The 26,594-nt window shown below is 40.5% G+C and overlaps 1 protein-coding gene and 1 non-coding gene across 2 annotated transcripts in view; one reads left to right on the top strand and one right to left on the bottom strand.

The window, feature by feature from the left end:
* LOC126101248 (transmembrane protease serine 9-like) overlaps positions 1-26,594 on the bottom strand; it is a 302,414-nt gene that overhangs the window by 210,735 nt on the left and 65,085 nt on the right. The gene's annotated exons all lie outside the window — the stretch shown is intronic.
* Positions 8,446-8,519, top strand: Trnat-ugu (transfer RNA threonine (anticodon UGU)). The gene has a single exon. It is a non-coding gene; the product is annotated as a tRNA-Thr (tRNA).

Here is a 26,594-nt window from a genome sequence, read left to right as displayed (position 1 = left end):
GCTCGTAACCTGCACGCAAATAAATTCTATGGAATTATACTGACAGTAGTGTGTGAGTAAACGCAAAACTGTGTGACCACATTCACATAAAAGAAAGTAAAATTTGTACGTTGTTCGATGACTTTAAAAGTTAACGAGCTGCAAGAGTTCAGCACGAATCTGGCTTCTACTGTCCGGAATATTTTTATTTTTCCGCCAGAGCACGATATCCCCTTTCCTGGTGATCGTACTTGTTCATTTCTGTAACAGCTGAATGACAACTGGCACGGTAATTACAATGACCGACTTCGAAGCTAGGTATGGCAAGAATAGTTCTGTGAATCACTTCTTGAGAGCGACAGCGTTCATTTCCGAATGGTAGTCACAACTGTTTTTCTTACACCTGAATACAAGTTTACTCTCAGGAACAAAATCAGAAGAAGAGCCAGCATGCAGGTTAAGTATGCGAGAACCTTTTCCTAAGGGAAATTTAAAACCACCAGTATCATCACTCGTTTTTCAGGATGTATTCATGGAATGATTCTGATCCATCCATGTTTCATCAAAGTAATACACTGTAGAACCACCTCCACCTCTTGGGTCGTGCATCTTTGTAACAGGCGTGCTTCGTGCTGCTTCCATGTCGCTTCTTTCAATTAGAAACTCTTTTCTTAACATGTTTAAAACGGCAGGCCGCGGTGGTCTAGCGGTTCTATGCCAGCACGGTAGCTCAGCGTGTTCGGTCAGAAAGCCGGTTGGCCTCTGTAATAAAAAAAACTGAGTGAAAGGATCAACAAAACGAACTAGACTGGATGTCATGTGACGTCCGCAACGACCAAACACAACGATCAACAACGAACAAAATGAAAAACAAAGTTTAATTTAAAAAAAATAAAAAAAAGGCGTTCAGTCCGGAACCGCGCGACTGCTACGGTCGCAGGTTCGAATCCTGCCTCGGGCATGGATGTGTGTGATGTCCTTAGGTTAGTTAGGTTTAAGTAGTTCTAAGTTCTAGGGGACTGATGACCTCAGATGTTAAGTCCAATAGTGCTCAGAGCCATTTGAACCATTTTGTTTAAAACGAATGTATTTTAAAATTCTTTACATTGATGAAGGGCTACCTTTGAAGCCAATTTGCTGAAGCGTTATTGTAACAAGTTTTTGTGATGTTGGGTATTCCCTTCTTATGTACGTTTCAAACACGGAGCGCTTTAAAACAACTTTGTCAAAACTATTCGTGTTAAAAGTTTCTAGCGATGTCGATGATTATCAGGCGACACGAAAACAAAATTTCCTGTGTTTTCTGCAGCTCCAACGCTTTTGTTTACCATTCTCTGTACAGCACCGACACTTTTGTTTACCATTCTCTGTACAGTTCTCTTGCCGACACGTGCTTCCGCAGTTTGTTCTTGAGTCTTGAATATTTCAAAAATAGAAGTATCGGTTTCAGATTCAAATTTGAAGAAGTTATAAGTGCGGGACGCAAACCTCCTCGGCTGCTTGTGAAGCATCTACATCTACATGATTACTCTGCGGTTCACAATGAAGTGCCTGGCAGAGCGTTTACAGAACCACCTTCAAAAACTGTTTCTCTACCGTTCCCCTCTCGAACAGCGCACAGAAAACACGAACCCTTTTTTCTTTCCTTGCGAACTCTTATTTCTCTTATTTTATTATGATGAACATTCCCCACTAAGTAGGTGAACGCCAACAAAGTATTTTCACACTCTGAGGAGAAAGTTGGTGACTGAAATTTCATGAGAAAGTCCTGCCACAAAGAAAACCGCAGTGGTTTTGATGATTGCCACAATTCGCATATCGTATCCCTGCCAGTCTGTCCCCTACTTCGCAAAAATACAAAACGAGCTTCCTTCTTAGACCTTTTTCGGTCAGTTCTATCTGATGTGGAGTAAGTAATCTCTTTACGAGGTGCATTCAAGTTCTAAGGCCTCCGATTTTTTTCTAATTAACTACTCACCCGAAATAGATTAAACTGGCGTTACTTCTCGACGTAATCGCCCTGCAGACGTAAACATTTTTCACAACGCTGACGCCATGATTGCATGGCAGCGGCGAAGGCTTCTTTAGGAGTCTGTTTTGACCACTGGAAAATCGCTGAGGCAATAGCAGCACGGCTGGTGAATGTGCGGCCACGGAGAGTGTCTTTCATTATTGGAAAAAGCCAAAAGTCAGTAGGAGCCAGGTCAGGTGAGTAGGGAGCATGAGGAATCACTTCAAAGTTGTTATCACGAAGAAACTGTTGCGTAACGTTAGCTCGATGTGCGGGTGCGTTGTCTTGGTGAAACAGCACACGCGCAGCCCTTCCGGACGTTTTTGTTGCAGTGCAGGAATGAATTTGTTCTTCAAAACATTTTCGTAGGATGCACCTGTTACCGTAGTGCCCTTTGGAACACAATGGGTAAGGATTACGCCCTCGCTGTCCCAGATCATGGACACCATCATTTTTCCAGCACTGGCAGTTACCCGAAATTTTTTTGGTGGCGGTGAATCTGTGTGCTTCCATTGATCTGACTGGCGCTTTGTTTCTGGATTGAAAAATGGCATCCACGTCTCATCCATTGTCACAACCGACGAAAAGAAAGTCTCATTCGTGCTGTCATTGCGCGTCAACATTGCTCGGCAACATGCCACATGCGCAGCCGTGTGGTCGTCCGTCAGCATTCGTGGCACCCACCTGGATGACACTTTTCGCATTTTCAGGTCGTCATGCAGAATTGTGTGCACAGAACCCACAGAAATGCCAACTCTGGAGGCGATCTGTTCAACAGTCATTCGGCGATGCCCCAAAACAATTCTCTCCACTTTCTCGATCGTGTCGCCAGACCGGCTTGTGCGAGCCCGAGGTTGTTTCGGTTTGTTGTCACACGATGTTCTGCCTTCAATAACTGTCGCACCCACGAACGCACTTTCGATACATCCATAACTCCGTCATCACATGTCTCCTTCAACTGTCGATGAATTTCAATTGGTTTCACACCACGCAAATTCAGAAAACGAATGATTGCACGCTGTTCAAGTAAGGAAAACGTCGCCATTTTATTTAAAACAGTTCTCATTCTCGCCGCTGGCGATAAAATTCCATCTGCCATACGGTGCTGCCTCTCTGGGACGTATTGACAATGAACGCAGCCTCATTTTAAAACAATGGGCATGTTTCTATCTCTTTCCAGTCCGGAGGAAAAAAATCAGAGGCCTTAGAACTTTAATGCACCTCGTAGAAGAACTGTTGCATTGTTCTACCAATAAATCGAAGTCTTTGGTTTGATTTCCACACAACGTCATCCATGCGGTAGTAGCATTTTAAGTTATTCGTAATTGTAATCCCTAAATGTTTTGTTGAATTTACAGCCTTTAGAATCGTGTCTTTCATCCTGTAAACGGAATTTAGCGGATCCCTTTTAGTTATCATGCGGATGACTTCAGACTTTTCATTATTTAGAGTCAGTTGCCACTTTTCTCACCATACAGATACCTTTGCTAAGTCTTTTCTATTTTTTTAAATCTCTGATGACTTTATGAGACGGTAAATCACAGCACTATCTGCATGCAGTCTAAGAGGGCAGCTCAGATTGTCTCCGAAATCGTTTATTAGATCAGGAACAGAGGAGCATCTATAACACTTCCTTGCAAACGCCAAATATCACTTATGTTTTACGCGATGATTTCCCGTGAATTACTGCGTACAGTGATCTTTGACAGGAAATCACGAAACCAGTCGCACGACTAAGAAGATACTCCACAGACACACAACTAAAGTTGCTTGTGAGAAACTTCACGTTTATTTCTGTCACATGACGTTTTCTTTAGGAAATCACACTAAAACGTTTACAGATACACGTTTACTGCTGTAATGCTACAAGAAAGTAACATCTGAGTGAATAATTCGGTCGCTCTGTGAATGAAGCCGCATTGTCGCAAAATACAGCAACAGCGCAGCAAGTGGGAAACAGATTCTCGCAGTCAGTTTGTAAGTCGAGGCTAGCCCCTAGGAAAGAGAATGAATCTTATTGGCTAGTAGTAGTTAATGGTGAGGGATGCGCAGAACGGCTGAAAATAGGGCCGCCTTCCAACATGACGGAAGCTATAATTCTAACACATAGTAGATGCGTGCACCCATGACGCGTAGTACAATGCCTACATGGAACATATTAATCTGAATATTTTTGTGTCTAATCCGAATCAGATTTTTCGTCAAAACCGTTTTTGCTCGTGGTAGATTTTCACAAAGAAGCACATTTTGTATTGGTGAATTATTTTGGGACCCCAGACGGTACCTTACCTCTAGAGATCCAATACGGCGGCTGATCATTTTATTTACTAGGTTCACGATACTGTGGTGTTACAAGCTCATTTCAGCGAAATAAAACAACTTCAAACATCAAAGCATAAATTTAGGTTTCTGTTTTGCTTGTCAGACAAATATCAAGTACTTTAGGAGGATTTAAGTTTGGTTCAACAACAGGAAGGCTAACCAGCAGGCAAGAATAAGGTGTTACAGATATTAAACTAAATGTTACGTTGTGTTATATAAGTATGGATACCTGTATGACCATAATTGAGAATAGTCAGTTTACATTTTCTTAATCTGAGTCTTGCTCACTTTTGATGGAAGGTTAATATTTATGTGAGGCTTGGTAACGACAAAGTTTCTCATTTAAGAGCGTAAGTAATATCCATTCGCTATGCAGACTACATACAAGTTCCTAAGCCGAATCCCACGCCTACGGAAGGTGAAGTGCTTTCGAATTCATTGTGGGCTCTCTGAACGGGAAAAGTAACTTTGCTCATCGCAAAGGATCACTAATTGCCGATTTCAGTTAAAGCACTACAAAACACAGACTCTGCCCTAAAGCGCCCACTATGTGCCACCTCAGTCCTACGAGGGCTGCCAGCAAACTGCCTGACTTCACGAACTCCAAACCACTCCACGAAATTATTTAATATTTAGGCCTTACAGCAAAGCAGAATAAGAAGCAGAATGTAACTGTTTTCATTGGCCATATCTTGCTGCCGCTTATAATGCTTCAGGTGGTGTTCCAGCGTTCATAAGCTTCCCTGCAGTGGATGTTGGAAGGCATCGGTCGTCCTGCGGACATTAGTCGGCCTTGAGGCGGCCTCATTCACCCAGACCACCCACTACCCGTTTAGGAAGATTAGAGGAAGAATGGAATATCGACGGAAAGCTTAACGAAATCACATTCGCCTATTACCGCAAACCCATGTCAGCATAAGAAGAAAGGCAAGAACGATAACACTGATGAGGCCATACTAGATACAATGTACAGTGTGTCCGAAAAGTCTTTCCCTGATTACATAAATTGATAACTCAGGCTAGAAGTAAGATACAAATATTAAACTGGAGTCTGTTTACAAACTATGAAAAATTTTTTCACACATCAGTAAACTTCCACATGAGCACCCTTGGTAGCACGTAGCACATCTAGGCGATATTCAATTTCCGTCCACACATTAGCCAACATCACTGGAGGGATCGATTCAACGACTGTCGTTATCCGTTGCTGCAGGGTTTCAAGATCTGGTACACGTGTTCGGTAGACCTCGTCCTTGACATAACCCCATAAAAAGAAGTCTAATGGGGTTATGTCAGGAGAGCGTGGAGGCCAAACCGTTGGCCCATCACGACCAATCCATCGCCCACGAAAGGTCATATCGAGATAGGCACGGACGTCCAAACCGCAATGAGGCGGTGCACCGTCTTGCTGAAACCAGACATCGGGGTGATACTGAAGCAGCTGAGGAACAGCAAACAGTTTCAACATGTCCAGATACACTGCAGATGTGATGGTAGCCTCAGCGAAGAAGAATGGCCCGATAATTCCATTGTTCAATAGCGCGCACCAAACATTCACCTTTGGACTGCCTCTGGTGCATTCCATGACCTCGCGAGGGGGTTGTGACCCCAAATGCGCACATTATGGCGATTCACTACTCCACTGACAAAAAAGGTCGCTTCGTCGGAAAAGGAAATTCGTGAGGATAACCATCATCGTCCTCAATACGTGATAGCATTTCGATCGCAAAGTCATGTCGACGTGTACTGTCATTGGGCAACAAGGCCTGAACAATTTGCACTTTGTATGCACGAAACAATAAACGTTTGTGTAAAATGTCATGGAGAGAGCTTTTTGGCATCTGTAATTCACGTGAGGCCCTGCGCACCGATTTCTTCGGACTTCGCAGAAAAGACTGCTTTACAGCTTCCACCCTGTCTGCTGAGGATCTTCGTCGACCAGACCTCGGAAGGTCAGCAACCGATCCTGTGTTCTTGAACTTCTCATACCAGGCTTTAATGCTCTTGACATCAGGTGGATTCCTTCCAAATGTTGTCTGGAAGTGTCTCTGCACTGTGGTTTGGTGATCGCGTCTCATGGTACCACAGGACACACTGTGCCTTCACCTGATTGGTTAACATGGCTTCTTGGGCACTGCAACTCATCCGATACTTGCGTACTGCGAACCTAAAACAGAAAAAAAGCTTTGATAGTTGTAAACAATTCGACACAAGTTTCATATTTGTGTCTTACTTCGAGCCTGAGTTTTCAATTTATGTAATCAGGGAAAGTCTTTTCGGACACTCTGTATAACCTTAATACCTCAGATTTAATTTTGTTCTATGAAGACAAGACGTGCTGTGCTCCAAACCGGATAGTTTTGGCAGCAATCAATACCCATTTGCTGTACACTGAGCACTTGCTTCGTGGGCAGTTGAGTTTGTACAGCGTGGTGGTTTGACGAACTCGTTCGGCCCTAAAACAGCGTTATTTGTTGGGTATATAAGGACTAACAACAAGCCAGATAAAAATTAGTTTATGCAAAAGTAACCTATAGTCGTGAAAAGGATAAATAACTTACAAAATGTTTGAAAGATCACTGACTGCAGTATATCTTCAAGTCTTCTTCCCGCCTAACACTGTTAACTCCCGACGTTCCCGTTAGATGGTATGCTCAAATGAGTTATTCCAACAGTCATCATGGAATCGCATAACGGTGCAGAGAGTGCGCAGTGTAGTTTATGGATTCATGAATCCAAATCCGCTACAAAAGCTCAGAGACAATTCAAGACAAAATATTTCAAGTCACCACCACAAAGACAAACTATTGTTAACTGGTACAATCGTGAGCGACCAGCAGTTTCTGACGCGGCAACTGAACGTGTTCGGCAGTCTTACATCGTAGTCTGGGTAAATCAACGGGAAGTGCCAGCTTAAAATTGAATGTGTCTAGTGTTACAGTGTGGAAGATATTACAGAAAATCCTGCCATTCAAACCATGCAAATTGGAACAGTTGCAAGCCTTACGAGAAAGTGATAAATAAAAACGAACTGCGATTTGTGCAGAAATGTCTAATAAAGTTGTGTTAAGTGACGAAGCCACCTTCAAAACGAGTGGTAAAGTAAATCTGCATAACGTTCGGATATGGTGTGAGCAGAAACCACGTCACATAATCTTACACGTGCAGAACTCAACTAAAGTAAATGTATGGCGGCGTATGCAGGAACAAGATTTCCGGTCCTTTGTTTTTTGCCGACACAACTGCAATTGGCATATTGTACCTGGACATACTCGAACATTATCTAACGCCTCAGTTACAACTGGATATGGTAGCAGAAATTTTCCAGCAAGATGGCGCGCCATCACATTATAATCTTGACGGTGTCACGTATCTCCGTAGGGATGTGTAGACTTAGATTGAACGTGAAGGAACAATACCCTCGCCCCACAAGCACTTTATTTAAGTTCAATGGTTGGTTGGTTTGGGGAAGGAGACCAGACAGCGTGGTCATCGGTCTCATCGGATTAGGGAAAGATTGGGAAGGAAGTCGGCCGTGCCCTTTCAGAGGAACCATCCCGGCATTTGCCTGGAGCGATTTAGGGAAATCACGGAAAACCTAAATCAGGATGGCCGGACGCGGGATTGAACCGTCGTCCTCCCGAATGCGAGTCCAGTGTCTATAAGTTCAATGGACTTCTGTGTATGGGGTTACTACAAAAACAAAGTATTTGTTATACGAAGACAGTAACTTGTTCTCGAAAGAACAGTTACTGTTGATGACCGTGCAGCTTTTCCCTGGAATAAATGATGACTAACTGAAAACCTCCTGTCGTCAGCTGAGGTTTTCAGTTAGTCATCATTTATTCCAGGGAAAAGCTACACGTTCATAAACAGTAACTGTTCTTTCGAGAACAAGTTACTGTCTTCGTATATATAGTTATAGGCTACCCAGCCATTGACCTTCGTCTGTGCGAATGCGCACAGGTTGCCCAAACTCTTACGGGAATCGCCAAAGCGTGCGCGAGTAATGAGTGGGTGGGCAAATGTCTATAAGGTACAATACATATGTGGAATTGTGGACAGTTGGGAATGTGAGTCTCACGGGAAGCGTGCAAGGGATAAGTCCCTGCAGTCGCGCTATTCATTTTGTGTCCTCGGTGGCTCAGATGGATAGAGCGTCTGCCGTGTAAGCAGGAGATCCCGGGTTCGAGTCCCGGTCGGGGCACGCATTTTCAGCTGTCCACATCGAGGTATATCAACAACACCTGTCGGCAGCTGAGGTTCAAACTATTTGTTCCTGCATTTTCGCGAAACGTCTACGAGCTAAGACCAAGGATACCACAAGCAGTTGCCACCATACGTCAATACTTGTGTCATAGGATTTAAAAGGAAACTGATTAAAGATGTGTCGTTAGTCGTGTTACAAAAAAAAGGTAGACACGTTGAACATCTGCAAATATAATTTTAAAATACATTGCATTCAGTGTTGCATTAAATATTTCTGTAATTTATTTAGCTTTCTCACAATTAAAGGTGACGTTTGTATAGCTAACTTATAAACACCATGTACTCTGGCACCCCTATTGCATTTAAAGCCATAATAAAACCGGAAGTCTCTTCTAATTAACGATTCTTCTGGACGTTCTTCGGTTAGGTCACTCCTTCGCCTTCCCAATCACCGTTAAGGTCTTTGGTAACAATATTCATGGCTTCATAGCGCTTGCGTCACCTTTACTGTAATTTAACACAACGTGGAGCTCGCTGTTTACGGCATACTCTCCAAGCGATTAGGCATTTAACAGTTTGATTGTCTGTGTAAATCTTGCTGTCACGATTAGGAGTATGTCGTCGTGCCTCCTACTAATGGATTTAAGAGTCCCCACAAATCCCTCCAACGCTTTATGCAAGCAGACTGGTGACATTGTGTTTAACGTACGTTCCACACTTTTGATAACATTATAACGTTATTTACTACAGTTTTCAGCTCACGGAACTACGGATTGATCACATCCATAGACAACCATGGGGGGTCATTTCCTCATTGTTTACGTCATTTTGCACGTGTGGCTTATGCGATGTCACAGTGATGGCTAATACTAAACCGCTTGCAGAGTGAAGTTAGACAGCGAAGCAATGTGATATCAGCTCATCTCACACTAGAGTTACTTTAAAATTTCTCACTCCTCACAGTACCTGATTTTGCAGAGTGTTTTGTCGAAGTCCGTTGTAGACAGATCACATATTTACAAAGAAACTGGGAAATGAAACGTTTCCGTAATGAACGAATACTGAGCAAATTCCAGTTATAAGTACGTAGAGAGAAGTGTGCTTAGATGAAGAGCGTTGTATTTTGGATCAATTTCTGGGGCACAATCACAACGGCGCCTTCTTTACTTTATTAGTTTGTAATTGTTCTTGGTAGATGCGATTAAAACGCACTGTAACAAGTTTATATTTCATTGTAATCAGAGTTGGCGTCAGGATCGTGTCTCCGTTGTCATGATGGTTCAGGAGTGCCGGTAAGAGCAGAGAGTATAGCGTGACGACGTGTATATGGAGCGACGATAAGAGAACACGCCAGTCGCTGACCGCCAGCTGTAGGGACACCACCTCAGCAAAGATGGGAATGCGACTCTTCCCCATTGTCTCCCTGGCGTTCGTTGCTCTGACGACAGCTCGTTCCTCAAATTTCAGTGAGTATCAAACGGAAATCACGTCACTTACGTCCTGATTCACATCACTCGCCTGCAAATAATTCATTCTGAAATGTGAAATGTTGTATAGGTGACGGACTGCTACGAATTCTTCTCATTTTAGAGGCAGCCCTTATCAATTTTATGCTTTTATTGTATCTTGGCGTATCAGTTATCGAAGTATATAGACAGTGCGACATTTTTATGTCGAAACACTTAATACAGACATTTCTGTTTTGCGGTAGTCTGATAGGAAGTAATTTGTATTCAAAAGCGAATTTTTGTTCCGATGAGAGACGAATTACATGCGTTGTGTATATGGCCATTTTTTACTGTTGTCGTTTCTATCATTAGTTGTAGCTTAAGGATTCTAGATTGGGTGCGAAGTCGACAGATTGGTCGTAAGCTGGCGAAGCCAACGAATGTGAAAGCAGAAAAACTGGTTGTGGTGACGTACTGATTTTTACAGTAAGCGGAGGCCTACGTTAGTTTGGAAGGTAATAGTTTGGCTGTGAGCTGGCGAAGTCAACGAATATGGAGACAGAAAAACGGGTTGTGGAGACAGACTGACCTGTAGCATACGCCGACGTCTAGGTTAAGTATGGAGGCGATAGTATGGTTGTGAGATGGCGAAACAAACGAATGCAGCATTGAAAAACTGGTTGTGATGAGAGTGTAGCCCGCGGTCTAGGTTAGGTTCGAAAGCTACAGCTTGTTTGTGAATGTAAAAGCAGAATGTAAATGCAGAAAAACCGGTTTTAGTGATACACTGATCTGTAGTCAAGCCCAAGGCCTAGGTTAGGTTGGAAGGCAACTGTCTGGTTGTGAGTTGACGAAGCCAACGTATATGAAAGCAGAAAAACTGGTTTTGGTGACAGACGGATCTGCAGCGTAGCTCGCAGTGTGTGTAAGGGTGTAACTCCTTTAAAAGCATTGGCAGTGATAAGCAGGTAGTATTGTTAACTTCCATTGCTACCTTTAGTATGTGCCACACTGACTTCTCTGATCGGACCACATCGAGTGGGGCTTTGTAACGGAGCTTATGTGGTGCCACCCAAAAGAAAACTTTTATCGAAGCGTAAATATTTTCATAGATGTAACGTATTTATTTTCTAGGCTGACTTTGTTAGTCAATAGTCACATTAGAAGGCAATAATAGATGTTAATGTTATATATGGTATTCTTGTAAGTAGCCAATGAGAAATACCGAAACAGAGGACTTCAGCCTCTTTTGAGCGGATAATCTGAGTTCACTCCGTTGTGTTTTCACTCATATCTCCAAACGAGTTCGCTTTAGGGACCTTGTCCTTATGAAACACGCAGGCAGTGTATCTAGGTGGTGTGTCTCTCACGGTTTTATTGTCAGGAATAGAAAGAGTCCTAAATGTGGTGGGAATATGAGCCTTATTTCTCGTACGAAACGTACAGGAGGAGTGCAGTGGAGCTGCCAAATGACTGGTCACAGAGATAGTTTCAGCAATCAAAAACAATTTGTTTGTTTGCGGGAAGTGAGTATCGAAAAAATTGTACAGTTAACTTGTCTATAGATGGAAAAGGACAGAAATTTTTATCACCGATGAACTGCAGTTATTCAAGAATGTAGTCGTTGATTGCTTAAGCTTCTGCAGAAAAGTTTGTATTAAAATGTGTCTCAAAGAGATTGAGAAGCTTAGTGGCGACGAAATCACTGAGGTGATCAACGAAGCTGTGTTCGTAAGAAGAAAATACAGCAGAGGGAAAAAAACAGGAAGATAGCTTTTCGGAGGAAACCAAGCGATTTTTTCAGACGTACAAAAAAGGTAATGCTCAGTATCATCTGATAGTATATCCTTCCAGGAAAGACAGTAATTTCCGACAGCTTAAAGTTGTGCAAACTGTAGTGACTTTCCCTCTCTTCGTGTATTTTTATTTGCATTTACTTTATATATAATGTTTACGAATGAATGATCGTATTGATCTTACTTGGTCGGTAGTTACGCGACCGGAATTGCCTATAATCATTTACGTACATGCGCGCCACAGCAACTCGGTGTGTGAAAACAATGAAATGGATACAGTGAAAAAGCGCAGAAAATTGCTCTGCGTCTGTTACTGTTAACGATTTGACATTACGTGAGCAAAATATTTTGAAATGTTTATAAAATTAAGCTTGCGGACCAATATGTCTGATAAAGCTTTGCGTATGTGATGTCAATGGTATGAAATTGTTTGGGTTTGCCCGACACACAACGTACATTATAGAGAGGAATTGCCAATACAAATAGTCACGTAATTAAAAATTATTGTAATAAAGTAATCCTTAGTATTTGAGCATCCAGAATGAAAAAAACTCGACTTCGGTTATGTGTTCAGTATTTGTCTTCAAGTTAATTCTTTAATAAAAAAATTCACTGTTATCAGATCTCGTGAAGCGAAATCGATCAAGTCAGAACATTTTATTACGTAAACAATAAGTAAAATTATTCCTGAGCACTCACGTTTTATGGTATCATTAAAAGACTAAATATTCTAATGATTTTTATTCCTGAAACATTATTGAAGAAGGCAGGTGAAGCGCCCAATTTATTACGTAAATATAAAGGTATAAGCGACTTACGGCCGCGATCCAGCAATGATCTCCAATGGCTTATGGCCGTTAGAAAACTGTTACATATTTACTTAATAATTCAAGGAGAGGAACTTTTCAGAACGAGACAAAGTAGGTTAATATTTCAACTATTGTATTACATTCTGAAATTAAATACAAAGAAATACATTTACAATACATACGTTTTCGTTTTACAATTAGTAAGCGTCAGAGGTGCTATTACACAACAACTTTCTTCTCGTACAGCGAGACAAAAGAGAGTTGGTCAGTTTTCTCTCTGGTGGTGCTTTGTATGTTTGTTACACCAGAGAGTTTGATGAGTTTATCCAAAGCAAACATTTTCATCTACTATTCCTTATACATTTTGTATGCTGTGGACGCACTGTACTGGCTTTCATTTCACTCTTCACCATATTTTTAGAACACGACACTGTTTCCTATTTTATAGAGGTGGCACACATAAGACTTAAACAGGGATGGCACAAAATGCCGTGAATGATGAAAGGTTCAGGCATTTTACAGTTAACCCTAAAGTGACGTTTAAGGATCCTGAAACGTGTGCACACACCTGTAATAGACAAAGACCTTGTAAAAAATAACTAGACTCACTGATGGCGCTGCAGTCGCGGGATAATTTGAACCTTCGGCTGGACGCCATTATAGTGGTTGTAGTCTGATGTGTTGTGTAGTACTGTTGTTTATGAAGACCTTGATTCAACGTTGTATATTTGTTGGGGCGTACATACAGTATTTGTTACTCGTAATTCTACTGTCTGTACGTTCCAATCAAAAGAAGTACAATGTTGAAGAGTTGTGCAGCGATTAATTGTATAAATAAATTCGAGAAAGGAACGAATATTACATTTCAAAGGTATGTGGATATTTTAAGTTGTTTTGTATGTCAGTGCACTTGCTTAGTAAATGTTTTTGTAACACGGTATTAGCATAATGTCTGTGCATACATTTACAGGTTTCCTTTCTCAAAACCACAGCTGTTACAAAAATGGTTACACGCTGTCAGGAGGCAAGATTTCCGACCGACAGAATACCATTTTATATGTTCCGATCATTTTGAAGAAAGTTGTTTCCTTGAAAATTACGTAAATCGCAGAAAGCTGAAAGATGATGCTGTTCCATCCATCTTTCGTTTTCCAGACTGTATACAGCAGAAGAAAAATGTTTCTTTGTGAACCACATTTTATTTTAACTATAAAAGTTAAGTTGCAAGCAACACGAAATTTGAGTTAGCAGGCTTTTTATCGTTATAAAATGCAACTGAATGTGTGCAATTGTAATCTGATTTCACAACTTCTCTCGATGGAACAGTTGTTGAGTTTTATTTATTATATGAAAAAACCACACATATAAACTGAAGTGTACATCTTCGAAAGTAAATATTGTGACTAATGCGATACTGGATGCCTACCTGAAGTCTTGTTTGTTGTAGCTGGCTGATCGGTAGTGTTTTCATGGTCTAGGTTAGGTTGAAACTTGATAATTTGGTCGTGAGTTCCCAAAGCACTACGCCATATATAACGCACTTTTCGTCATAAAATCTAAAGCAAGGTAGAGTCAGAAAATATCTATTAACATAGTGGGCAAATCTTCGAGTATTTTTATACATTTTGTGTACATCTATCGTAAATGAACTACGAAAAATGCTAGGGATCCAGTGCATAACTTTTAGCTACGGCAGATTCCATGTACTACGTAACATAAATTCATAAACAGTGACTAGTTGCTGTTTGTTCATAAATTAAAAACTATATTGTAGTAACGTATTTAAATGAGACGTTATGTTTTTGACCTAACTCTAGGGAAGGCATTTTGTAACCAAAAGCGATGTATAAACATTCGAAATCCGCGCATCAGTTTACCACTCTAATGGCCGCCGGCCAGCTATTCAATTTGTCCGCTCTTCACAGTCGACCACTTGTGCGGTTGTGGGGGCCTGGTAATACATGACGGTTCTAATGACCGGAGCACTATGGGACTTAACATCTATGCTCATCAGTCCCCTAGAACTTAGAACTACTTAAACCTAACTAACCTAAGGACATTACACAACACCCAGTCATCACGAGGCGGAGAAAATCCCTGACCCCGCCGGGAATCGAACCCGGGAACCCGGGCGCGGGAAGTAATACATGACGTTTCGTAAATATAAAAAAATGGTACCCAGGCACCATAAAGATAGAGTGTTATTTCGTTGCATTACAGGCCACATCCGCAATAATATAACGATGGTAACACTTGTGTTCAATTACGTATAACGTGCATTGTGTACCCGTCACACTCTGCGAAACTTCAGTTCCGTCGAACTGCGATACGGACTGTGCTAAAGGATGATATATTAAGATGCAGTATTTATTTCTCCCGCCACTGAACCTAAAATATCATTCTTATTGACTTCAAAAATCAGCTGTACCGTCATTAGCTTCCCACCATCGCTCGCGGCAGGCGTTACCAGCACATGCATACCTACGGTCTTTTGTAAAGTTTTATCTTTGTTTTAGGTTGAGTGTAGGTGTAGTAGACTCTTTCTTAGGCAGAGTGTATTAATTTGTTTGTCCCCCCCCCCCCCCCCAATGGAGTATCATATTATACTGAATAAAATCACTTCAGAAATCAGCGAATATATTTCTCCGACAGATTCCATCTTTTTTTTTTATAATTATGAGGCAATATAGATTGCAATGTATTTCAAACACATTCTAACAAAAGAGTAAGGGCGGAAAATAGCTTACTATTTAAACCAATAAATATCATTTAACTTAATACGGGAGTCTAATTATTTATTAATACACATTTTTTCCCTGAACTCCAAAACAGTTACCAAAAACTATTTTAAGCAAAACCAAATTTTACAATTTTGTCGGTGGAGGACCCTAACTCTCCTTTTGTTAAGCGATATTCCATTCCCCCAACCCCTCCCACCCATTAGCCCCTCACCCTTGACCGACTTCTAGAATCACCCTTGGTAATCAGAGTTTATATCATAGTATCCGTATGTAAACACTAAGCTGCAGCGTGAAAGCAGATGAAATCTGATTTAGAAAATAAAAAAGATACAGTAGGCAGTAAATAAGGGATGAGGGAAACTCAAAAACATTTTACGTAGTTGCATATGTAGTGGTGTTGCGTAAGTAGAAGTGATGGAGCCCGCCGAGTTAGGAAGAGACAATGTTTCGAAACACCTATTGCTATCGAATTTCCTGGAGTTATGTAACGGTCGATAATCGTGTAGGAAAGTCAAGTTCTATAGTAGAAAATAGTGGTCTGTTGGTAATGGAACATGAAGAAGAAACATTGGCTGATTTGGAGGCAGCTAAAGTACCGAGAACGAATAATTCCCACGAAGGCGTAAGGCTACGAATGAGTCGCAAGCTATGAAGCAAGTTTTTTGAAGTATGGGCCGAAAATTTTAAAAACAAACCGAGAAATTTACAAATACGTACCAAAAATTTTGAAATATGAACAAAAAGTTTTCAGTTGTGGACCAAAAGTTTCAGACTATGTTATGAAGGATTGGGAGCTGACACTTCACCTCTTAAACTACGCCATTGATTGTTTAAGAGCTTGAGGTTGTAGAATTAAATGCATGATCAATTTTCGTAATCGTTCAGCGGAAGTCCGGCCCCGTTAGCTGAGTGGCCAGCGAGGCGCAATGCCACGCCAAAGGGCCCGGGTTCGATTCCCGGCTGGGGCAGGAGATTTTCTCCGCTCAGGACTGGGTGTTGTGTTGTGATCATCATCATTTCATCCCCGTCTCTGACGCGCAAGTAGCCCAATGTGGCGTCGAATGCAATAAGAACGTGCCCTCGGCAGCCGAACTTTCCCAAATGGGGGACTCTCGACCCACAATGTCGTACGCTCATTTCAATTTTTTTGTTCATCAAAAGAATATGTACTGCACGGCGTTAAATCTCTGTATTTGCGTCTCCATGTTTTTGGGTCTAGTCCGGACGGGTATTCTGATTATGTTTGTTGCCGTAGCATCAATTACGAACTGGACGTCGCTCCCTTACTTCGCTACTGCTAGTAGCGAACTGGGGTATGGGCGAGCAGATGCACAAAGATTTCCCACTCTAGCGTTTTTCGAGGTTCCCTACTGACGACAGCTCTCTTTGATCACGAGACACGAGAAATGGTGTTATGTGAAACTTAAAATCTCGGGTTAAACCAGGTCTGCCGTCAAACACCATTGCATATTTTTGCAACACACTCCTAAAATCATTGCATTGTTGAGCGGTTGCAGATTCTGTTGGTTTTCGGATTATCTATTCCTTAATATCGGTCACAGTAAACGATTCAGGGAGATGCCAATTTATATAACCGAACCAACTATTTAGTGTTTGAATCTTCGTGCCCTGGCAATATTTACCATAGGTTTTGGTAGTTATTTGCAATTCTACCTCTACCTTTATGCCGTCGATATTCAAGTAGTATACTCCTGTATGTAGGTCGATCACTTCACCCCTTTGGTGGAAGAACTACATCCTCATCATTATCAAAAAGTCTGCAACCAGGAATGCACATAATATTGGTGAATTTCTTAGTCAAAGTGAATCCAGCCCTGTCACTTGATGCTTCGAGATCTGGTGCCCGTCACTCCCAGAATCCTGCAATTGTTAACAGGAGAGGTGGGTACCAGCATTGTTCCAGAATTTCGCTTATGAAAGTCTGTGGAGATAACGTCGTTTTGGGGGTCAACACAGTCGAGATTAGATTGCCGAACCTGACATGGATGGACGATCGTTATTATCTTATACTTCTCGCATTCGAATTGAATTATCCCAGTTCTGCTTACTAAGTCTATTCTGCTGCTACTGTTGTGGTTACTGTTGTATCCATAACCCATTAGCTTCCTCTTGCTAAAGCCATGGTTTGGTGCATAATTCACATTTCCATTGCGCTTGTCTCTGGGGACATTATTTCGTTCATTGTTGTGACCTTCCGGATAATTGTGACTTGAAACTTTTTTCTCCGCTATCGTTTCCTCTGGGTTGCCCATTGTTGGATGGCGTCTTCGTAGCTTCTTATATCAGATCTATCGTATCCAATACCTGTAAGAACTCTTTTCTGAATTTGTTTCTGGAAATTTGATTTACTTTTTTTGTATATGTGCTGGTATTTTTGCCTTTAATATTATAATTGTGAGTACATCTCTGCGAGATATGTGATGACCCCAGTATCTCGTTTTATCAATATACTTCTCAAAATATTTACGGAAACTTCCTTGCCACATACAAAATCGCCACTAACACTTGTTCAAATTCGTTATACGTTCTGCAATATTCTGCAGTTTTTACGGTCCATATTACATCGTCACTCTGTATATATGCACTCATGAAGACTCATGAAGCTTAATTGTTGATCATCCGAGTATCCGACCAAGAATTGACACAGTTCCGCGAAATGCACAAATGTACGCAATGGGATGAACAGATTTCTTTTCCGGCAGAAAAGTTTGGCGGATTATATTTTCTTCCAGCAGCATCGCAGTGTGTAGAGGTGCGGCCCCCAATTATTGAACATCGTTAAGGCGTAAAGCCAAGCGCCAGCACGCCAGTCGGGAACGAAAGGGAAGGCTGTGAGAAGGAGTCAGCCAATCGCGCTGCTGACCGTACCTCCCTCCAGGACGACAACGCGACAGCAACGACCCCTATGTGAAGAGGACATACGCCCCGCGACCTACTGGTGGCGCCCGGTTGGATAGCAGCTTCAAGATTACCGATTTAGATAGAAGCGTCAACGATAGCCATTTCGATAGCAGTTCAGGAAAGACTCTTATCAGTTAGAGACGAGCAGTCACTGCAAAGACTGATTAGTCGCATGCTGCCTTGCTTGCGACACATCTGTGTAATTGCCTAAGTTAAGTATTGTATTTGATTAATTGTAATAAAACTCATTAAACGACATGTTTGACTATTTGTCTAGCGAACCGAGTATGCAGACTTCCTAGACGCTATAAGATTGATAACGAGGCTGGACGAAACAAAGATAGTATCGTGCAATGTTGTACTTGCCTGCTCGGTTGATATTTATTGTGGACTACATATTACTGGTTCAGGTATAGAATTACTTTCTAAAACGTGCCCTTCGGACTGATCATCCCACGCGAAGTCGTTAATTTTTGGAAATTTGTGGTAAGGTCTTATGCGACAAAACTGCTGAGGTCATCAGTCCCCTCAGCTTACACACTACTTAATCTAACTTAAACTAACTTACGCCAAGAACGACACAGGTAGGACACGAGCCTCCAAGGGGGGAAAGATGTTAACTTCTGCGATTTCTCTCTCAATATTTTCTTATCGTTGTCTTACAGCATTCTTTTTTCTATGCAGGTGTATCCTGACCTAATTCTTCCGTCACAGTTCATAGTTCACTTCCTACAGGATCTTTGGAACGGTTATGTTCCTCCTAAGTTTCGCTTGCAATTTTTTATCCGCCACCTTTAGTTGGTAGTTCAAATGGCTCTGAGCACTATGGGACTTAACATCTGTGGTCATCAGTCCCCTAGAACTTAGAACTACTTACACCTAACTAACCTAAGGACATCACACACATCCATGCCCGAGGCAGGATCCGAACCTGTGACCGTGGCGGTAACGCGGTTCCAGACTGAAGCGCCTAGAACCGCACGGCCACACCGGCCGGTGCCACCTTTAGTAATCTAGTATTTAATAGTTGTACGATGCAAGTTTCCTTTACGGATGCCCAGACATTAAGTTCTTTCTCGAATTGTTTTCCTTGCATTTCAAACTGCTCTTGCAGAGCTTGCACTTGTTCTACCGCAAAATTATTCATCTCACTGGGAAGCATTTGGACATTTTGGCAAAGTTCAAAACACGATTGTTTTATCTCGCTTATCTCTTCGCTTCATTTATGCACCGCCTCCTGCTTACCTTCATACGCTTTCCTTAGTCCCGATATCTCGACATATTATTTTTTCGCCATCTTAGTCTGTTTTTCTGGAAGTGGTGTAAGCTCGAAGGTAAGCGCGTCCTGCTCCTAAGCGACCTCTGAAACCTTTGCCATTTCTGTAGCGATAACCTCCTGGTCTTTCGCTGTTTCAGTCACAGCCGAAAACATTGACTCGATTTTTTTCAGTAATTCAGTCATCGGATCTACCGGTCGTAATTCGTCTGTACTCTTTCTGCTAACTCTTATTACAACGCGACAAGACTATCACGCTCGTGATCTATGTTTACGTGTCTAGAAATCATTACTATAACTTGAATTTTAAACAAAACTTAATGTAATGTCAAAATACACACATTAATAAAGTTTTGTAGCACCTCTGTTCCGAGAGTTCCAGAACCTGAATAGAAAATTGGAATAGAGATCACCATAAACATCATTTCCACCCTTTTAATTGCTCATAAAAACCACAGATTGCATGTTGTACCACCATTCAGCGAGACCTTCTGAGGTGGTGGTCCAGATTGCTGTAAACACCGGTACCTCTAATACCCAGTAGCACGTCCTCTTGCATTGATGAATGCCTGTATTCATCTTGGCATTCTATCCACAAGTTCATTAAGGCACTGTTGGTCCAGGTTGTTCCACTCCTCAGCGGCTAATATTAATGATTATTAATGAATAAATGCAATTATTTTAGTAGCTGTGTGACTGGTTATGAAGTCTAGTAACCAGTTGGCCCTAACTAGTATTAGCACGCAATATGACTGCATAAAATAAAAATAAAGGATGACAAGGAATTTCCATTAACACAATTGATTAATTAAGTCCCCTGCAACTATAAAAGCTACGAAACAACAAAGCACACGTGTAACTGTTCTGTGAGTGATAGAGTGACTCGACGTACATGTATCTGGCTCGGTTGTTTCTCAATACGACAAAATATTTTAAACACCATTTACAATGAACTGATTGAAAAACCAGAAATACTATAATTGCACATAGAAACCAGAATTACAATTCTAATAAATGAACACGTGCCAGATGCTTTGTTGACTGTACCTGTGGGCAAAAGGGATTGTCGTTAAAGAAAACTGTAATACCTTTTTACCTCATTATATATTGTCGAAAATATTCCATTACACCAGCATCATAAATCAAAAGCCCATCTCCTTTCTCAAATATATTCTGACAATTGCAACTTCTTCCATCTATACGTTACACCAACCGAACAGCGTCTACTCTCTCGCCCAACAGAACAACAACTGTCCTCGACATCCTCTGAACTACAACCGCCCAGTGGAGGCGGCGGAATAATAATCTTTGGCGCAATCTCTGGCGCTGTGACTCAGTGTAGCCACCTTCCATACGCCCCTCCTCCACGGGCTAGAATTTTGTGGCTCTTTTGCCAGCACTGGTGATGAAAGCACCACCAAATTCGTCCAAAAAACACAAACAAAAATAAAAAATGATTTTAATAAGTAAATATCACATAACTAAATAAATTTTGGCTTTGCACTGACTATTCAATAACCTAATATATAAAAATACAGTAAGGAATACAAATGCTTGCACACATGTGATTTTACATAATAGTTTACGCAAATATCACTTCTCAGAGTAGTTTAACAGTTCAATCAATGGCACCAGCAATGACGAATAGGTGCAACAGAGAGTCTCATAACATTTCATGAACAGTATATACACAATAAATCAGTTTACACAAATATTCACATAAAATCTTTTCAATAGTTCAATAAACAAGTACCACTCCTCAGAGTAGTTGACAGTTCCAACAGGAGCACCCAGCAATGGTCAACAGGTGCAAATAGCAGTCCCATAACATTTCATCAGCAATATTTGAACAGCTCCAACAGTGGCACCCAGCAAAGGTGAGCAGGTGCAGGCAGGAATGTGTGACATCACATCAATAGTTGCAGTTCCAACAGTGGCAACCAGCAATGGCGAGCAGGTGCAGACAGCAACAAGTGACATCTCATCAGTGGCTGAGCAGTTCCAATAGTGGCACCCAGCAATGTTGAACAGGTGCAGACAGCAACAGTTACATCATCTCAGTAGCATTAGTTCCAACAATGGCACCCAGCAATGGCGAGCAGGTGCAGACAGCAGTCCCTTTAAATTCACCAGTAGTAATTAAACAGTTCCAACAGTGGCACTGCAGGTGCAGACAGCAGTCCCATAAAATTCACCAGTAGTAATTAAACAGTTCCAACAGTGGCACTGGCACCCAGCAATGGCGAGCAGGTGCAGACAGCAGTCCCATAAAATTCATCAGTAGTAATTAAACAGTTCAAACAGTGGAACCCAGCAATGTTGAACAGGTGCAGACAGCAACAGTTACATCATCTCAGTAGCAGCAGTTACAACAGTGGCACCTAGCAATGGCGAGCAGGTGCAGGCAGGATTGAGTGACATCACACCAATAGTAGCAGTTCCGACAGTGACACTGGCACCCAACAATGGCGAGCAGGTGCAGGCAGGAATGAGTGACATCACATCAGTAGCAGCAGTTCCAACAGTGGCACCCAGCAATGTTGAACAAGTGCAGGTAACAGTCCATAATATTCAGCAGCAATTATTAAACAGTTCATCAGATTTCATCAGCAGAAATTAAACAGTTCATCACATTTTGTCAGCAGAAATTAAACAGTCCATGTCATTTCATCAGCAGAAACCAAACAGCCCATCACATTTCATCAGCAGAAATTAAACAGTTCATCACATTTCAACAGCAGAAATTAAACAGTTCATTAGATTTCAGAAACTAAACATTTCCAAGTGGCACCCACCAATGATAATAGGTGTTAACATGAACAACAGTTTGAATGCACACACAATTGCTTTTACAAAATCATTATCAATGCTGTTACACTAGACATACAAATTATAATAAACACACAAATGATATCAGATAATTATCATATCAACTATTACAAATACACAAATATCAGTAAACCTATAATATTTATGGGTGTCAGTGCAAGCCACAACAAAAAAGTAAAATAATATTTAGGAGATTGGTTGGTACCAATTATTTGGGATTAGGAAAGGAAAACACACAAAACACACTCACTCATCTTTCATCCACAAGTATGTGGATATACTGTTGTGTAATTGAATAGTGTTAACTGTGTAAATGCAATTCTGTCAAAATTTAATGTTCAACATGTGTATCAATTAGTAGTGGTAGCAGTGTATAATAGTCAGTAGTAGTTAGTCAATGTCATAGTTATCATGTCAAGACCAATGTTTGCCAAGCCACATCAAAATATACAGTTGCTGAACAGCTGTCAGTTTGGCAATGTATGCTAATACTTATTTCCCCCCCCCCCCAAAAAAGTATATACTGCTTATTGATTTAACAATGTGTGTGTGTGTGTGTGTGTGTGTGTGTGTGTGTGTGTGTGTGTAGACAATCTTCCTTCCACTGGAATCTTCTAGTCTGTCATTTTCATCCTTCTTGTTCTATATAAACCATATATATATATATGTATATGCTTCTCACTTATCTTACCTCTTATCCACTAAAACTATAATAATCATCAGCATCACACAATCTCAATACTTCAATAATACCTATTCAATACATCGATACATATAAACCTTATCACCAATATCATTTCACTTCCATGAAAACTCTTTCCTCTAGTCAGTCTCCTCCAACAAGTACAGATAAAATCTAGTACAAACTTCAATTCATCATCCCATACAATCCGAAGACACAATGTCCACACACACCCTCTGTGTAATCCACCTGAGCCAAATCTTCTACTCATTATGCAATATAAAATACATTGTGGTTACCTTGTCTATCATAAAATAAAAGAAATGCATACATGACCTCTAACACCCTTCAGTTTGAATAACTTTCAGTAAGTAGGTGCGAGTATACAGTGTTAATGATCACATAAGAATATGAATGAATAAATCGTAATATTTCACAGTGTATAGACCACTTCAAGAATCATGGCAAAACAGAAGCAAACATGTGGAGTATTTCTTTGTGTCAAGTGTCACTTGCTATTTCAATTGCTCACGAAGACAAACGAGACAAACGATGAGATTTAATTAACAGCTTTTGACCACCTGACAAAGTTTTTAAACGACCAGGACGTTTAGCTGATGTCTCTCTTCTAGCAGCCGCAGATGCTTTATTTTGTAGAGCCAGGTTGACAACTTCAGAATGCCGCAGTTTCCGTGTAGGTGGAAAAGGAACGATTTCAGAAATACGATTTGTCGGTGCTTTATTTTTTTATTTTCAATATAGGCACTAAAGAAGTTGAATCATTAGGGAGTTCGTTCAGAATGTTTTGAAAATATGAAGATACTTATGCCACGTTCTGTGATTATGATGACAATAAAGACGACACAATTTATTGATTTCCTTCATCCATGTCTCTGAAGCGTTAGATTGAGGGTGAAAAAGTGAAATGAAAATTGGTTTAATCTTACAAAGCTGTAGAGTACGAAGCCAAATTTTAGAACGAAATTGTGATCCATTATCTGATATAACTTTATCAACATGATCCACTTCTTTAAGAAAATGTTTGATGAAAGCATTAGATACTGAACGAGCTGTTGCTTTGCGTAAAGGTGTAAAACACACATATTTTTATGTCAATTCCACTACTACCATAATGTATGCAAAACCATTAGTAGAACGAACCACTGGACTGAACAAATCGACTGCAGCCATCTCTAATCTCGCTGGACTGATAGGAAACAACGGTGCTTTGTGAGAAATAGTTGGCGGCTTAGCCTTTTGACATAATTTGCATTTATCAAGAACAAATCGAATACGTTTTACCATATTACTGAAGTAGCAATTTTCTCGTAATTTATGAAAGCATTTTCTGGGACCAAAGTGTGCATAGCTGAAATGTGTATACCAAATCAATTTATTAGCCCACTCATCAGGAATGCAAACTAACCAAAGAGTTGTCAACCGATTTTCGTTTAAAAAGAATATCATTACGAACTAAATAATACTGTCTAATCGCTACGCTTTCCTTTCTCTTCCACTTATCTTTAATGTCCTTCCAGATTGGATCTATTGTTTTGCTCCTTAGCGATGTCCTGGAGCGAAGACGAAATGAAATTTTCAAACGCAACACCTTGAATATAAATCAAACAGTAATTGTTTTCTTTGCAGTCTTTCAAACCCATAGGTGCACGTGATAAAGCATCAGCAATAATATTAGAAGAACCCTGGGTGTAAACAATACTAAAATCAAATTTCTGTAGATACAGTGCCCATCGTGATAATCTTCCATGTGTTAATTTTGTTGACATAAGAAATTCCAGAGCTCGATGATTGGTGTAAACCTTAATACATCTGCCATACAAAAAGGTGCGAAATTTTGTGAAAGCCCAAAGAACAGCCAAAGCTTCAAGTTCTGTGATCGAATAATTCTTTTCTGATTTAGAGAGAACATGACTTCCAAATACAATAGTTTTCTGTACTACAACGCCGTTTTCTTCTATCTCTTGGAATAAGTGTACACCTAGGCCTTTGTATGATGCGTCCGTCGCTAAAGAAAAATCTTTAGATAAATCCGGGTGTGAAAGAAGTGGAGCAGCAACTAAAGCATCATGAAGTTGTTCAAATTCTAATTGTGCTTCCTCATCCCAACACCAATTAGAATTTTTTCCAGGAAGTTCACATCAACGAGGTGTAGCCAAATTGTCCAATCTAACAAAGTGTCTAAAAAAATTACAGACATCAAGGAAACTATGAACATCACGTTTAGTAGTAGGAACAGCATAATTACGAATAGCGTCTAGTTTCTCTGGATCAGGAAGAATACCTTCTGTAGAAGTTCACTGTAATACCAACTCTTGCAAAAATATGTAATAATGAATCCAAAATTCTGTTATGCTCACTCCAAGAATATTTAGCAGTAAGAATATCGTCAACATATGAAGTAATATTGTTACAGAGATAAACAGGTAAAATTTCATTTAAACCATGAATGAATGCTGCTGAAGATACAGTAAGACCAAAAGGTAATTTCCGAAATTGATAAAAGTTACCAAAGGCTAAAAAAGCAGTGTATTTTCTACAATCAGGGTGGAGTTAAATTTGCCAAAAACTTGCATGGAGATCAATTGTAGATAAAATTTTAATTCCATGCAAATGTTGAAGAAGTTCATCTAAATTTTGTGGATGGTCAGTTTCAGGACTGATGATATTATTTATCTGTCTGGAATCCAGAACCAAACGAATTGATCCATCCTTTTTAAAAACAACATGTAATGGGCTGGTATAAGGACTGATTGCTGGCTCATTAATGCCTTGATCTAACATGTATTGAAGTTCGTTCATAACCTTGTCTCTATAAGCCAAAGGAATAGCGTACGTTTTTCCCCGAAATGGTGTGTGTTCTTTTACTTTAAATAAATATTTTACGCCTTGCATAGTTCCTGTGTGATGACTAAATACTGTAGCATGTGAGGTCAAAATTTGGTGTAAGTCTTCTCTTGCAACGTCATCTGTCACTTCAGCTTTGTTAACCGTTTCATTAATTAATTCTTCACTATTAATCATATCATACATTGCATATCTGAATCTATTGTCGTTGTCACGAATGAACAAATTGTCATCATAATACTCAGCGAAAACACCAGAAGTAAGAAACCTTAAACAATTTGTGTCTGATTCATATTTCGTTACACACTCGAAAATTTCAAACATCTCGGCGTTCTGGCAACAGTCAAGTTCACACTTCCTTCCTTAAAGTTTAAAATTGCTTTATATGTGTTAAGAAACTCCATACCTAATATAATTTGTTCAAATGGTTCAAATGGCTCTGAGTACTATGGGACTTAACATCTGAGGTCATCAGTCCCCTAGAACTTGAAACTACTTAAACCTAACTAACCTAAGGACATCACACACATCCATGCCCGAGGCGGGATTCGAACCTGCGACCGTCGTGGTCGTGCGGTAATATAATTTGTGTACTGAGTAATGGAACAATAATAAAATTAGCAGAAAATTCATATCCTTGACAAAAGAAATTTAAGTTGGTCTGTTGTTTGACTTCCACACTTTTTCCAGAAATAGCTCCTCGAA

Source organism: Schistocerca cancellata, chromosome 9 (genome assembly GCF_023864275.1).
Source record: "Schistocerca cancellata isolate TAMUIC-IGC-003103 chromosome 9, iqSchCanc2.1, whole genome shotgun sequence".
In the NCBI taxonomy this organism is placed as follows: Eukaryota; Metazoa; Arthropoda; class Insecta; order Orthoptera; family Acrididae; genus Schistocerca; species Schistocerca cancellata.
Note: the sequence above shows the minus strand (reverse complement) of the source record. Positions and strands in the feature narration are given on the sequence as shown.